General features: G+C 39.2%; 1 protein-coding gene across 1 annotated transcript in view; it reads left to right on the top strand.

Annotated features, from left to right (window-relative positions):
* Positions 1-12,802, top strand: part of PRKAR2B (protein kinase cAMP-dependent type II regulatory subunit beta) — an 85,136-nt gene that overhangs the window by 34,507 nt on the left and 37,827 nt on the right. The window lies entirely within an intron of this gene.

The following is a 12,802-nucleotide window of genomic DNA, read 5'->3' as shown; positions in this document are numbered from 1 at the left end:
TATTCTTCTCTCCAGACAATATCAAACTTCAAAATACTGTGTTCATCCCGTGATGGAAAGGAAATAAATTAACTTTTAAATATTGTTCTCTCAACCAAATGAGAAAGAGAAGTAGCTTTATTTATTTGCCACCTTCTCCACAAGCTCTGAACAAAAATAATTTAAACATAGTCAACAGGCACAGTACATCAGCACTGAACCTCCAGGGAGAAACTGGTTTAGGTATATCTGGAATAAACTTGCAATCAAGGATATACCACTATTGAGGAAAGAACAGAAGAAAGCAGAGAAAGTAAAATCTTTCAGGCTTCTTCACCATAGGTGCCGGTAAGGACCTTTCCAAAGAAAAAGAGAAGCACCATATAAGTAAATGAATGCTTACAGTGTGCACCTACTGCATCAGCCATGAACTTAAGTGAGAAAGAAAGAGAATCTCATGTGACACTAGAGAAGATCTCAGTGCAACTTTTTTTTTTTTTTTTTTTTACTTTGAACCTTTTTTAAAAAAATTTGAAACTGGAAATATTTTCTGCCTTTCCACACACTGCAAAGAGCTGTCACTTTTAGGTATATGGCTGCTTAGCTGAAGAGGAAAGGCTGAGAAAGAAGGAAGCTGGTTTTTATGCCCTATGAAAACAAAGTGTTTAATTCATTTAGCAGGTACATAAATTAAAATTATTTTTCTATGTACACTTATGTACTGTGGTAATTTCTTACAAGGACAGAGCTACATTTTGTGCCTTGTCTCTCCCACCGTTTTATGGAAGTATGAAAATTTCTCGAAGAAGCAAAACTCATTTTACTTGACAAATGTTAGACTTACAAAGCAGTTATGAGAAAACAAAGAAAATGCAACATTCTGTTTTTTCTCAATTGCTTTAGATGCCCAAAAGCCATGATAATAGAATTATTTAAGACAGATGGTAGTTAATTTGAATTGGTAAAGAAGTCATTTTAGTTCATGTCTGCTCAAGCCTTGCTATTATTTAAATATTATTTAAATATTTCCAGCAAGAATTTCTGCAGTTTAGAAAGATACTGGGGATCTGGAGAGTGTCCAGGGAAGGGCGACAGAGCTGGTGAAGGGTCTGGAGCACAAGTTTTATGAGGAGCAGCTGAGGGAGCTGGGGTTGTTTAACCTGGAGAAAAGGAGTCTTAGAGGAGACCTTATCACTCTCTACACCTACCTGACAGGAGGTTGTAGCCAGGTGGGGGGCAGTCTCTTCTCTCAAATAACAAGCAACAGGTTAAGAGGAAATGGCCTCAAACTGAGCCAGAGAAAGTTTAGATTGGATTTTGGGAAATATTTCTTTACCAAAATGGTTATCAAAGCATTGAAAGAAGCTGCCCAGGGAAGTGGTTGATTCACCACCTCTAGAGATATTTAAAAGACAGATTGATGTGGCATTTAGGAACATGGTGTTGTGGTGGACTTGGTGGTGGTGGGTTAATGATTGGTTAATGATTGGACTTGGTAATCGTAAAGGTCTTTTCTAAACTAAATTGCTTCATACAGAGAGTGAAACACTTCACACGCAAGTTAGCAAGTACTTTACTACATCATTGTGAATAGTGAGTGCATCAGTGGTGGGCTGTCTTCAGACCTCCAAGGCTTGTGACTGCACTGCTGGGAGCAGGACGCATCAGAGACTGGACATGCACCTTCACACTTCGTCACACACAGGTCATGTTACAGGGCTGTCCCTGAGGTGTGACTGGCCCGTGGCCCTTCCTGCCCTTGTTGGCTGCACTCCTGTCATGCAGCCGTGGGGATGGGTGTTCTCAGCTCTCCCCTGTTCCACACACAGGGCTCACGCCTCTGCCTGCCGTAGGGGTGTGTTGTGGCATCCCTTCAGATAGGAGGAGGGAGGTTCTGCACAGCCCTCATAAAAGGGAAAATCTGGGAGCAAGTTTGCCAGAACAATTTATTCTTATCTTTGTGTAAGGTGCCATTAGGAAGAAAGTGACAAAATAGAAGTTTCGGTCTTCGTTATTCTGAACCATCATGTGGACTGTGGATTAGTCATGCCCACAGTAGCATTTACATATATCACTAGCTTTCAGTTTAATAATTTCCGTAGAAAACGTGACAACCTACTTAAGAAACATTGTGACTTTTACTGCATTTAGACCATGGGAGTCCTGTTAGTGAAGGAATAGCTAATTGCTTTCTGAAATTACAAGTATGGGAGAACATAGGTGGTATTGAGTGCAGTGGTTAAGTATAAACTAGTATTTAGGAAGAGCAAATCAATACTGTTAACCAAAAATAGAAGATGTCCCTAGGAACAATATTTCTCTTATGATTTTCAATCAACTCAATTATATTGAGTTTTTCTTTAAAAGATTGGCACCCACTTCCCTGTGGCGTGTTAAAAATTGTCAGGGAAAGGCAGCTTACTAAAATGAAGTGCTGTTCCCTTTTATGCAGTAAGGCATAAGCTGGGGTTGTACCAAAAATAATGGTGAGGAATGAAGTAACTGTAAACTCCCCTTGGAAATGCTCAGGTAGGATGCACTGTTGTTGTAGAAGCCTATCAAGTGATAGTGACAGAAGAAAGAATAATAAAGAACTTTTTTTGATGAACCAGTAATTCCAGTTCTTCAAGCAGAGTTACTGGTTCTGCTTGTTCTGAGTAATGAATAACCCCCAATTGAATTCAAGTGATGCTGAATTAATTTTTGTTCTTCATCACACACATATAGTCAATCCAAAATATAAAATGCCCAATATGTCACATTTTTTGAACAAATAGGAACATAGCTGACTAGTATCTAATACTAAAATTCAGTTAGCACTAAGGCTGTCATTGTCACAGTGAGGAAAACCAGAAGAAAAAGTGCTCTTAGATTTTGAGGGTGTATCTACATTGCACGAACAGAGCACAGTGAAGAAGGCACCAAAACTTATGGCTGCACATCAGTGTGGCACCTTGTAGCTTACTGGAGGTCAGGGAAGCAGAATATCTTCCCGAAGTTCATCCTGCTGAAGGGGATCGTAGGACTGCGCTGAATCCCACATGGCTGCAGCCATTCACGGATGCATTGTTGTGTGAGTGGACGTGCCCTTTGTTTACTTCATGCTCCTCTTGCAAGGCGGCCACTGCTTTTGTTTCACACAGCTTTCCTTTGCAACCGTGCCCTTTCAACCATGTTCTGTGATAGCAGCTGCCTCAAGTGCTAATTGCTGAGAACAAACTGCCGTCTTTATTTTGTGATCTTGCACAAATGCATTGTATAATCTGTACTCCCCAGTCCTTACAGAGAGTACTGCCTTTCCTTGTTATGGTCTCTCTTACAGTTATCATCATTGTAACACTCAAATCCTTAGCTGTATAACAATATGGGCATGGTGCACTGAGCTGTAGCACCTTACAGCCACTGGATCAGGGACAACGCTGAGCTTCAGTCCAGCCCTGCTGAAAGCACGTGTTTTGTAGAATATCCTGGGTTGAAAGGGACCTACAAGGATCATCGAGTCCAGCTCTTAGGCCTGCACAGGACCATCCCCAAGAGGCACACCATGTGTCTTAGAGTATCGTCCAAATGGTTCTTGAACTCTGTCAGGCTTGGTGCTGTGACCACTTCTCTGGGGAGCCTGTTCAGTGCCCAACCACCCTCTGGGTGAAGAACCTTTTTCTGATATCTAACCTAAAACTCATCTGACACAACTTCAGGCCGTTCCCTTCGGTTCTATCACTGTTCACTGTGGAGAAGAGATTAGTGCTTGCCCCTCTTCTTCGCCTCTCATGGAAGTTGTAACTACAATGAGGTCTCCCCTCAGTCTCCTCCAGGCTGAACAAGCCAAGTGACCTCAGCTGCTTCTCATATGGCTTCCCCCTTTAGACCCTTCACCATCTCTGTAGCCCTCCTAGGGACATTCTGTAATAAGATCTTTCTTGTACTGAGGAGCTCAAAATTGCCCACAGTTCTCAAGGTGAGGCCTCCCCAGAGGAGGAGAGCAGGACATTCCCCACCCTCAACCGGCTGGCGATGCTTTGCCTGATGCCCCCCAGGAGACACAGTTGGCCCTCCTGGCTGCCAGGGCACTGCTGACTCTTTAACTTGAGTATGAAGAACTGATCTCAGTTACCTGCCCCACAACACTTTTGGGTCTGTGGAAAGTTAGTGCTAAAAGCTCTTTCCCACCCAATCCATAATTGAGTCATTCAGCTTCCTTTAGTTTCTCTTGCATGGCTTATTTGCTGTGCACTTCACAAGTTCTGCTGCAAATGGGACAGTCCCATAAACGAGTTTAATTTTCCCTGTCTAGTCTCCTTTTATATTTTCTGGCAATTTGAGAGAAGTTCTTGTAGAAAAATGGTGTATTAATACAGGCTTAGGGATGCTTAGAGAGCACACATATTTACTTCCACTTCTCACCACTGATTTTGTTCGGAATATCTGATGAAATAACATTATGATGTTATACTTCGAGTACTTGTTCCTGACCTGTGGTTACCTTGAGATTTGTTGCTTTTGATGCAGATCTGAAGAGCTTGTGTGCTCAGAAGCTCTTCTACCTCCTTCCCGTTTCAGTTGTTTTGGTTGTTCTAATGACAGATTGTGCGTGTGGAACTTTTTCTTCTGTCAGTTGCATTGCATGTGTGCCATAACTCTTCCATACTATAGTGTATAGTTGGACAGTGGTATTCTTATTCAAAAAACCCCAAAATTTAGGCGTTCTCTTCATTACTTCAGGAACTTCTTAACTCTTTTTCCTTTTTTAAAATTCCAAAACCTGAAACAGATTCTAGCAGGTTGTATCAGAGTGTTTCCTTTGTATACATGATCAGCAGAGGTTGAATATGAATTTTTCAGAGCCCATTTATGGAGTTGAGTTACAGAAATAGGCAAACTGTTGCGAATAAATGTCATACCAAGTTTTAGATATGGCCATGATTAAGCTGTCTTGTCATAACACTTTAACACTAAGCTTAATAAAAGAAGAAGAGATTTAGTAGGTGCATGCTGTAAGGCAAAGTTTGAGGTGATGGAAGAAGGGAGGAAAGAATGCAAGAGAAGGGAGGGTGGGGTGATGGTAGGAATAAGTACCTAAACCTTGTGCTCTGCTATAGAGAAGGTTCTCAATATTTGTCCCAGGGAGGTGACAGGGAATGAAGGAGATAAACAAATAGTGATTGGTCTAATTTTCACTCACACAAATATTTAGGCTATGCTTTGGGGAAAACTTTCAAACTAAGCACTTAGTAAAGCAATGGACTAAACTCAGAATGTTCTGTAATCTCAGAAGTTTTAAGGAAAGGTAAGACTTTTTCTTGCAGGACTAGAGGTGTAATTCATACTGCAGCAGTGCATAGATGATTTAGATAGATGGGTTAGCTGATTTATTGAGCTTTCATCTACGTTTCTTTTCTGTGTTTGTTTAGATCTCCTTGCAGTTTCTTGACTACATTTTATAAACTAAAATGTACGCAGTAATTATTTTAAAATTGCACAAGCTGGAAAAGCTAGATTGCAAGCTCTTTAGAAAACAGGAGAGTTATAGATGTGTTTTGAGTTCACAAATTACGGTATATGCCCCTTCATGAGAAATTGCGGGGTTTCCTGCTGTTTTAGTATTATCTTTGGAAAGTATCCTGCATGTGTTTTTGCATCAATAAAATTAATCATTGCAGTTTTTTCAACTATTTAGGCATATCTTGTTTCAGATAGATGAAACATAAACCAGAGATTGGTGTTGAAATATGAATCAAATTTGTCTTCATGGACTGTTGCCCACCCAGCTGAGGGAGAGCTCAGATATCCTAGCAAGGTATCAAGTGTTTAGACTCACTGACGAATTCCTTTAAACTCATTTTATGTGAGTAACTTCTAAATAAGATGGGTATGGGAAGGTGCCACAGTAGAACTTGTGTTTATATGCTAAGCCCTTCCTGCAGCCAGCAGTGTGGCCTCAGCCGTGCCACTGTTTAGGAACAGTCCTGTTTGGGACTATGCCAGGGAGCATGCTGGAGCCTGGCTCCTTCTGCTTTCTTGGGTACTCAGCTCAGCATAGTCTCCTGCATGAAACTAGACAGAGGTCTATCTAAGGAGCTCAATTTTTTTTTTTTCCCCTCTTAGTTCAGACAAAATGGTATTTGGCATTCTTGTACTTAGAATACCTGAATGCAGGATCTAATATTTCTTTTCATTACCAAACAAATGTGTTATAGACAAAGAGAAGATCATCATCATCTTGCTATATAACTAAGTAACAGTGAATAAATTCCAGAGAAAACACGTTTTTCAGAAAAACAGACTTTCTGTCAAAAATTAGGCAAAATGTTCATACTAATAACAATAAATAGGGCTGTTAATTATTCACAAACAGTAGTTTGCACATGTCAATGACTGTTGCATAAATCTACTAATATTTCTTCATGGATGCTCTCATGTTGCAGTGAGTGATGTGAACTAGTTGATATAAAATACATTGTTCTCTGTATTTGAATTTCTCTTCATTTTATAGCCAGGTTTTTCAGATTAATAGTTCCTCTGTGGTCTCTACCTAACATTTGATGCACAATAAGTTCTTCCTGTGTTTGTCAACCTGGAGGTCATACTATAGTTTCTGTTGTAACTTGCTTCTGTTTTAACTTTCCCTATTGATAACCTCAGAGATCCCAATAACACTCTAGAACCTAAACATGGTCACATAAGCTAATAATCTGCCAAAGCTTTTATAAGGATGCTCATAACTCATGATTTTGAAACAAATAAAATAATTGCTTTTTTTTTGAATGAGTATGTGTGCTCATTACTGAAAGAAAGATGAAGAATTTAAAAATTATTTTGGAGCTGGTGAGTATTGATAGTCTCTGTTTAATGGTTTTGATCTTTCTTCTCTAACGTATTTCCATATCTGCATCTCTGATAAGCTCCACTTTGGTTGCTGTGCAATATTGGCCTTCAACATTTAAGTGAGAGAGGTATTCTCCCTCGCCTGTAAGTGCTAGAGCATGAATCCGTAGGCTGTAGTATCTGCTTACCAGTTTTCCAAAACAATTCCATTCCATCTGTGACTTCATGTAGTTTGAGTTTTGTGTTATAGAAGATTTCTTCTGAAGGATAAAAGATGAGTAAGACAAGGCATGTTTTACAGAGTGAGTTGTTCAAAATGGAATAACAGTATTTGTGGAACATTTTGCTTAGCAAGTTTCCATGTAGAACACCACAATACAAATGGTTTGGCCTTTGACTTTCAAGTTTGGCTTAGTATTTGGCAAGTACTGCTTCTTTTAAATACTGTGGAAAGGGGGGAAATTATCTTTGCTAAATACTATGCTGTTTAAAACACTAGATGCCATTTATGCACATTGTATAAAATTAACAGCAGTCTGATGTCTTGCTTACTAAACGCTCCATGTCAGTTCTGTAATGTTTCATAGGGAGCGATGCCTTGAGCTGCAGACTGTACTTCTCAGTTGTTTAAAGAAAGTGTCCTTTGTCAGAGTGCAAGCCCAAGGCTTTCTTGCCTTGAGATGCTCACTATTTCCTGCACCCATCCTTCTGCTGCCACGTAATCCAGTTGCACAGCGTCTTTGTTTCATGGCTTTACCGTACATATCTGAGATCCTCTTCTTCAATGTCTAGTTTAGAGGATACAGAAAGCCTGTAGCATGGGAAGAAATATAGGATAAAGATCTCTGTAATCAATAGTTGTTATCTCTCTTCAGTAGGTCCTATAAGTGCCTCCAAAGCCGTTCATGCTTCTCTGTAGGACATCTTTACTAACCAAGCACTGGTACTTCAGAGTAATAGTTTTGTTGCTATCATGGAACCAGATTTGCTTTCTTCAACACTAGGCAATGCCTGGTTTTGCATTTCAGATCTTTCTCTCTCTTCTACATAAATATGTGAAAAGTCTTTGCTCTTGAAAATTCACTGGAGATCTAGCTTTTAAATCTAGTGTGTATGTATGCTCTTTCAAACTGAGTTCCTTAGAACTGCTAGGCAAGTCACTAATGGTATATTATACCATTATTATACGCAGTGTTTTAACACTTGTGGATTCTAGCTCATGACTCTTTGTGCATGAGTTTTATTTGGTTTCCTGTTATAGGTAGAAACTTATGGAGGTGGTTGAGTGACCACTGTGTACCAACAACTGAAGCAAAGTGATGCGTGAATAACTGTTTGTACTGTGCATAGTTGTGTTGCAGCAGCATGAAATGGCAGCAGAGCATTGCAGGGCATGTTGCAGTAAGGGACTAAAGACAACTTTCTGCATGCACAACGTGTACTCCCACTTGTCCTATTTGATTGTTAGCCTTCTGTTAAGGAATCTCCTGAATAGATTTTGGACCCAGGATCTCTTTTATGGTTCAGTTTTTACATTGACTGAGTGAGGAAGAGTCCTGCTCCCACCCATGGTGCTTGATCACATGGCAAATGGAGAAGAATCTGGCCATTGCATGGCAGTGGTGTTCATGTGTGTGTGTAAAGCAGAGAATATGTAACTTTCTAGTATAAAATTTGCAAGAAAATTGTTGAAGGACTGAACATGAATTTGAAAGTCTCTCCTGAGTTTGTTTCAGAAATTTCTCTGACTAAATACTATAATTATTTTTCTTCCTTATAACTCTCTCACCCAAATTAAAACCCTTTTCTTCTTTAGAGTAAATGAAATTTAAAAATAATAAAATTTTGTTGTATTAATGCAATGCATCTTTAAGGGTTTTGTTTTTAAGCTATAACAAAAAGGAGAATAATTCCTGCTCTTGTTCTAAATCACTGTTTTGTGTGAAAGTGAGAAAGATTGATTTCTGGTGTCTTTACAATTATTGTGAAGAATTATTATGAGCATGCCAGAATGAAAAATTGCTATATGCTACAATCCACTCATGAAGAAAATTGTATGTATTTATTACATAGAATAGATAACAGAACTCCATGAGAAATTCAAGACAAATGAACTTGTCAAAGGAAATATTAAGTGGAAATGTTAAAGCCTTGTTTAGATTTTTTTGTTTAACATGAGATTGCATGATAACACTAACTCTTTTTTCATCTGCAAGGAAATAATGAAAATGTGGAGATTCATTTTCCAATAACCAATCACAGAAGAGGGACCCCCACATCAGCCTAATCTTAAAGCTTCAGGCAGCCTTTGAAACCATCTTTCATACTGAACATCAGCTATGCACTGCAACAAAATTGGGAGTTTATACCCTTAAAATTCCTGTGCGTGCAGTCTAGTAGGTGATGAGTGTGTCTTTTAAGACACAAATTCAACACCTACTTGTCAACCTTCATCTTCCCTGTGATCACAGTCTGTGTATTGGAAATACTGCTTCAGATTGGAACAGAACTGTGCTCTGTGAGCTGGGGACTTAGAACACTGAAAGGGAGGGGTTCTAAACAATTACTTTCCACTCCCTCATATTCTTGCCAGTGAGCAACAGGAAGAGACTTTTTCTCCTGCTAGCATTGGTTTGAGAACTAGTTTCACACCTATTCTGTTAGATCCAGAGCAAAGTACACCTACTCATAATTTTTCGTCTGTCCTGTCATAGTAATATACTATGTATAGTAACAGCTCGTCACAGTAATTTACTAATATAAAAGATGGTCATGCAGGGCACCATTCAATTTTTTCAGACATGTCCTTTACTGAGAAGATAAACACTAATCTTATTCTTCATTTTAAAAGAACCAGTCAATTTATGCTATTCATTTGGGAATAAGTTCCTGGGAAATGTCAGCCGTCACCAAACTGGGATTTAGGCTCAAATAGAGGAAGTCAAAGAATCAGCCATCAGCAGACAAAAATGTGTACGTATTATAAAAAACAGCAAAAATGTCTCCCCGTGTAATCTTTACCTACTGTTCTGTAGAATTTTAGAGATATCACAGAATCAATCACATTTTCTCATGGTTAGTGTAAAGGAATGCTTCAAGTGCAAGACAATTAAGCAGGAAGAAAAGAAATACTTACACCTACTGTGTGGCATAATTGCACTGAAAAAGATGAGATCCTGATCCAAAAGATCTTCCTAAGATGTGCTCCTGGGATCAGTTTGTCCATGAGTAATTGCAGAGTAGAATCTAAATTGTCATTATGGTTCAGTAGTGCCCAACAACATCGATACGTTATTGCACTTTGGTGAAGACTGTGCATTCTTCTGGTTGAATTTTTTACCTGTACTAGTCAAACCGTGTAGGAAGGACAAGTATGGAATGCCCCATACTTCTTCCTGATACGCATGGGCCTTATTAGACCAACCCAGTTGGTTTCTTTAATATGCCATCCAGGAAACTGATCTTCTGTAATAATGAGGAAGGGAAGGTAGTACAATTATTATGGATCAGCTCAAGAAGCACAATCCACGTATAAAAATATTTTGTGGGAAAATACTTAAAGGAGTGTTGGAGAACTGTGGTCACACAGCTGTCACAGTAGCAAAACAGAGACAGGGAGGAGTAACACAGTGTGACAGTAGCTGATACACCAGGTTAATAAGGGCCTGTAAGAAAGGAGTAGGAAGCCTGTGTTTGATGCAGTCAAAAAGAACACATTAAATGGGATTTCAAATTCTTTGTGGTACGCCTACCACCAAGTGCCCAGCAGCAGTGCTTGTTGGGTGTGAGGCATCCTCATTGCCTGCACTGTGCACATTCCCATCTCTGCAGAGAACCTGGTCTTAAAAGGGAAAGAAGATTAAAATGCATGATGACATAAAAGCTGTGCTGCATAATGGAGACAAAGACTGCCTGCTATTAGAGACTGGTTTGCTGCAGTGTGACAGAGGTGTTAACCATGTATATTGCTATGCTAAAACTCTCTGCTTGCTGATGCGTTGAGCTCATGGTATCCTCACACCTGACTCTGGATGCCAGTTGCTTAAAACCTTCTGCACAGAACTTAACTGTATAATGGTCAAGAAACTGTAGATTTAAAGTAACAGGAATAAGTTCATTCCTGTAAATGCTCTGATCCCATATTACTGTCACCTGACAAAAACCAAAAAGCTGTCCTGACAAATTTACGTGTACAGGACTTCATTGAGTTCACAGGGACATTTAGCTGGTCATGACATTCTGGAACATATAAATGGTGTCTTGGTGTCTTGAACAAATAAAAAGTTAGAAATTAAACAATCTGTGTAATTACTCTAAACGATTGTGAATTATGTGCCTGGAATGGGCAAAAATATTGGTCTCAAAGGGAAAAGAAAATTAAAAAAATTACTTTGTTTTAGATTTTTGGAAGAGTGGCTTTCTGCCCATCTAGCATCAAACCATACATGGAACAGAGAGGTCTTGGTCTGGATTGATGGTCAACCCTGGCAGTCTCTAAATACTATGGCATGTGTCTGTGGATGGAGCAGAGTATATGAAGAAGAGAGAGGACTAATACATGTGTGCATGCTCAAATGCACGTGCTCACACAACTTTTGTTTCTCTTCTACCTGTTTAATAGTAAATCATGCCATTTTTGTGGCTCTGTATGCACACTTGTTTGCTTGTTTGAAGTGCTTGATTTGACTTGCATTTTTTTTCTAGAGCCAATGTACCAGCCTTAGATTTCCCAAAAAGCAGAAGTTCATCAAGTTACAAAATGTTTTTATTGTATTAAACAGCTCTTTCCTCCTGTACTCAGCACTGGCAGGGCTGCACCAGTGTTCAGTTTTGGGCCTCTCACTACAAGAAGGACATTGAGGTGCTGAAGCATGTCCAGAGAAAGTCAACAAAGCTGGTGGAAGGGTTGGAGCATAAGTCTTGGTGCACCTGAAGGAGCTAGGGTTGTTTAACCTGGAGAAAAGAAGGTTGTGGCATGCTGGGGGGTTGGGCTCTTCTCCCAGGTTACAGGACAAGAAGAAATGGTCTCAGGTGGCTCTGGGGAGTTTTAGATTGGGTAGTAGGAAAAATTTCTTCACTGAAAGAGTGGTAAAGCACTGGAACAGGCTACTCAGAGAAGTGGTGGAGTCACTATCGCTGGAAGTGTTCAAAAGATGAGTAGACATGGCACATTGTGATATGTTTAGTGGACGTGGTGGAATTCAGTCCAAATATAATTTTGGTTACTGAAAAATGCCAATAATAGCCATAATTCTGACATACCCATAAATTTCTGGGAGATAAATTTTAGGATATAATATTTTGTGGTTCACCTCTGACCATAATGTAATTTTTTTAATATCTGCAATGTTTTCAAGGCTGAAGCAAAATCAGTTTCAGTGATCAGCAAAAATCAGTGATTTTTAGTGAAATGATCACGTATGTGACAAAATAGCTTTAAAATCTGTCGTTAAAAGCTTTGCATTCAGTTTGAATTATTAGGTAGAAAATAAACTTCTTTACCAAAAGTTAAAACTCGCTGACTGTGAGGTATGTTTTCTATCACAAAGTTGTTAAACCTTTGTATTCAGTACTAGACCTTATTTTTAAGAAGTGCTAAGTATGTCCCACCGATTTCAATGAGAATGGAGGTGCTTGGTTGCCTAGAGGTCGAGATGGCAAGAGGTTGTATTGTCCAAGAGAGGAAACAAATTTCAGGGGCATTTCTATTCAGTTCACACTTTTCATACAGGGCTCTTTAATCAGAACACAATATGACTGAGGGATCATTTGCAAAGACATTATTTATATGAGCAATTGGAATTGTGTCTATTTATAGACTGGCTGCAATCACATGCAACGACTGGATTTCTTAGTGCATTTATTATACAAGTGGTGCCAGCAGGAGCTCTGCATTTACATCCCCATGTTGCCATTTTTAATGAATACTTCTTTTTAATGAAACTTCTCCATTTTTCTTCCTTGTGTTGGTTTAATGACTGCAAAGTTAAAACTACCA

This window comes from Empidonax traillii, unplaced genomic scaffold (genome assembly GCF_003031625.1).
Source record: "Empidonax traillii isolate 1590-97213 ecotype Southwest subspecies unplaced genomic scaffold, ASM303162v1 scaffold277:size2070623, whole genome shotgun sequence".
NCBI classification, from domain to species: Eukaryota; Metazoa; Chordata; class Aves; order Passeriformes; family Tyrannidae; genus Empidonax; species Empidonax traillii.
The sequence above is the reverse complement of the archived record's forward strand: the minus strand, read 5'-3'. Positions and strand labels throughout refer to the sequence as shown.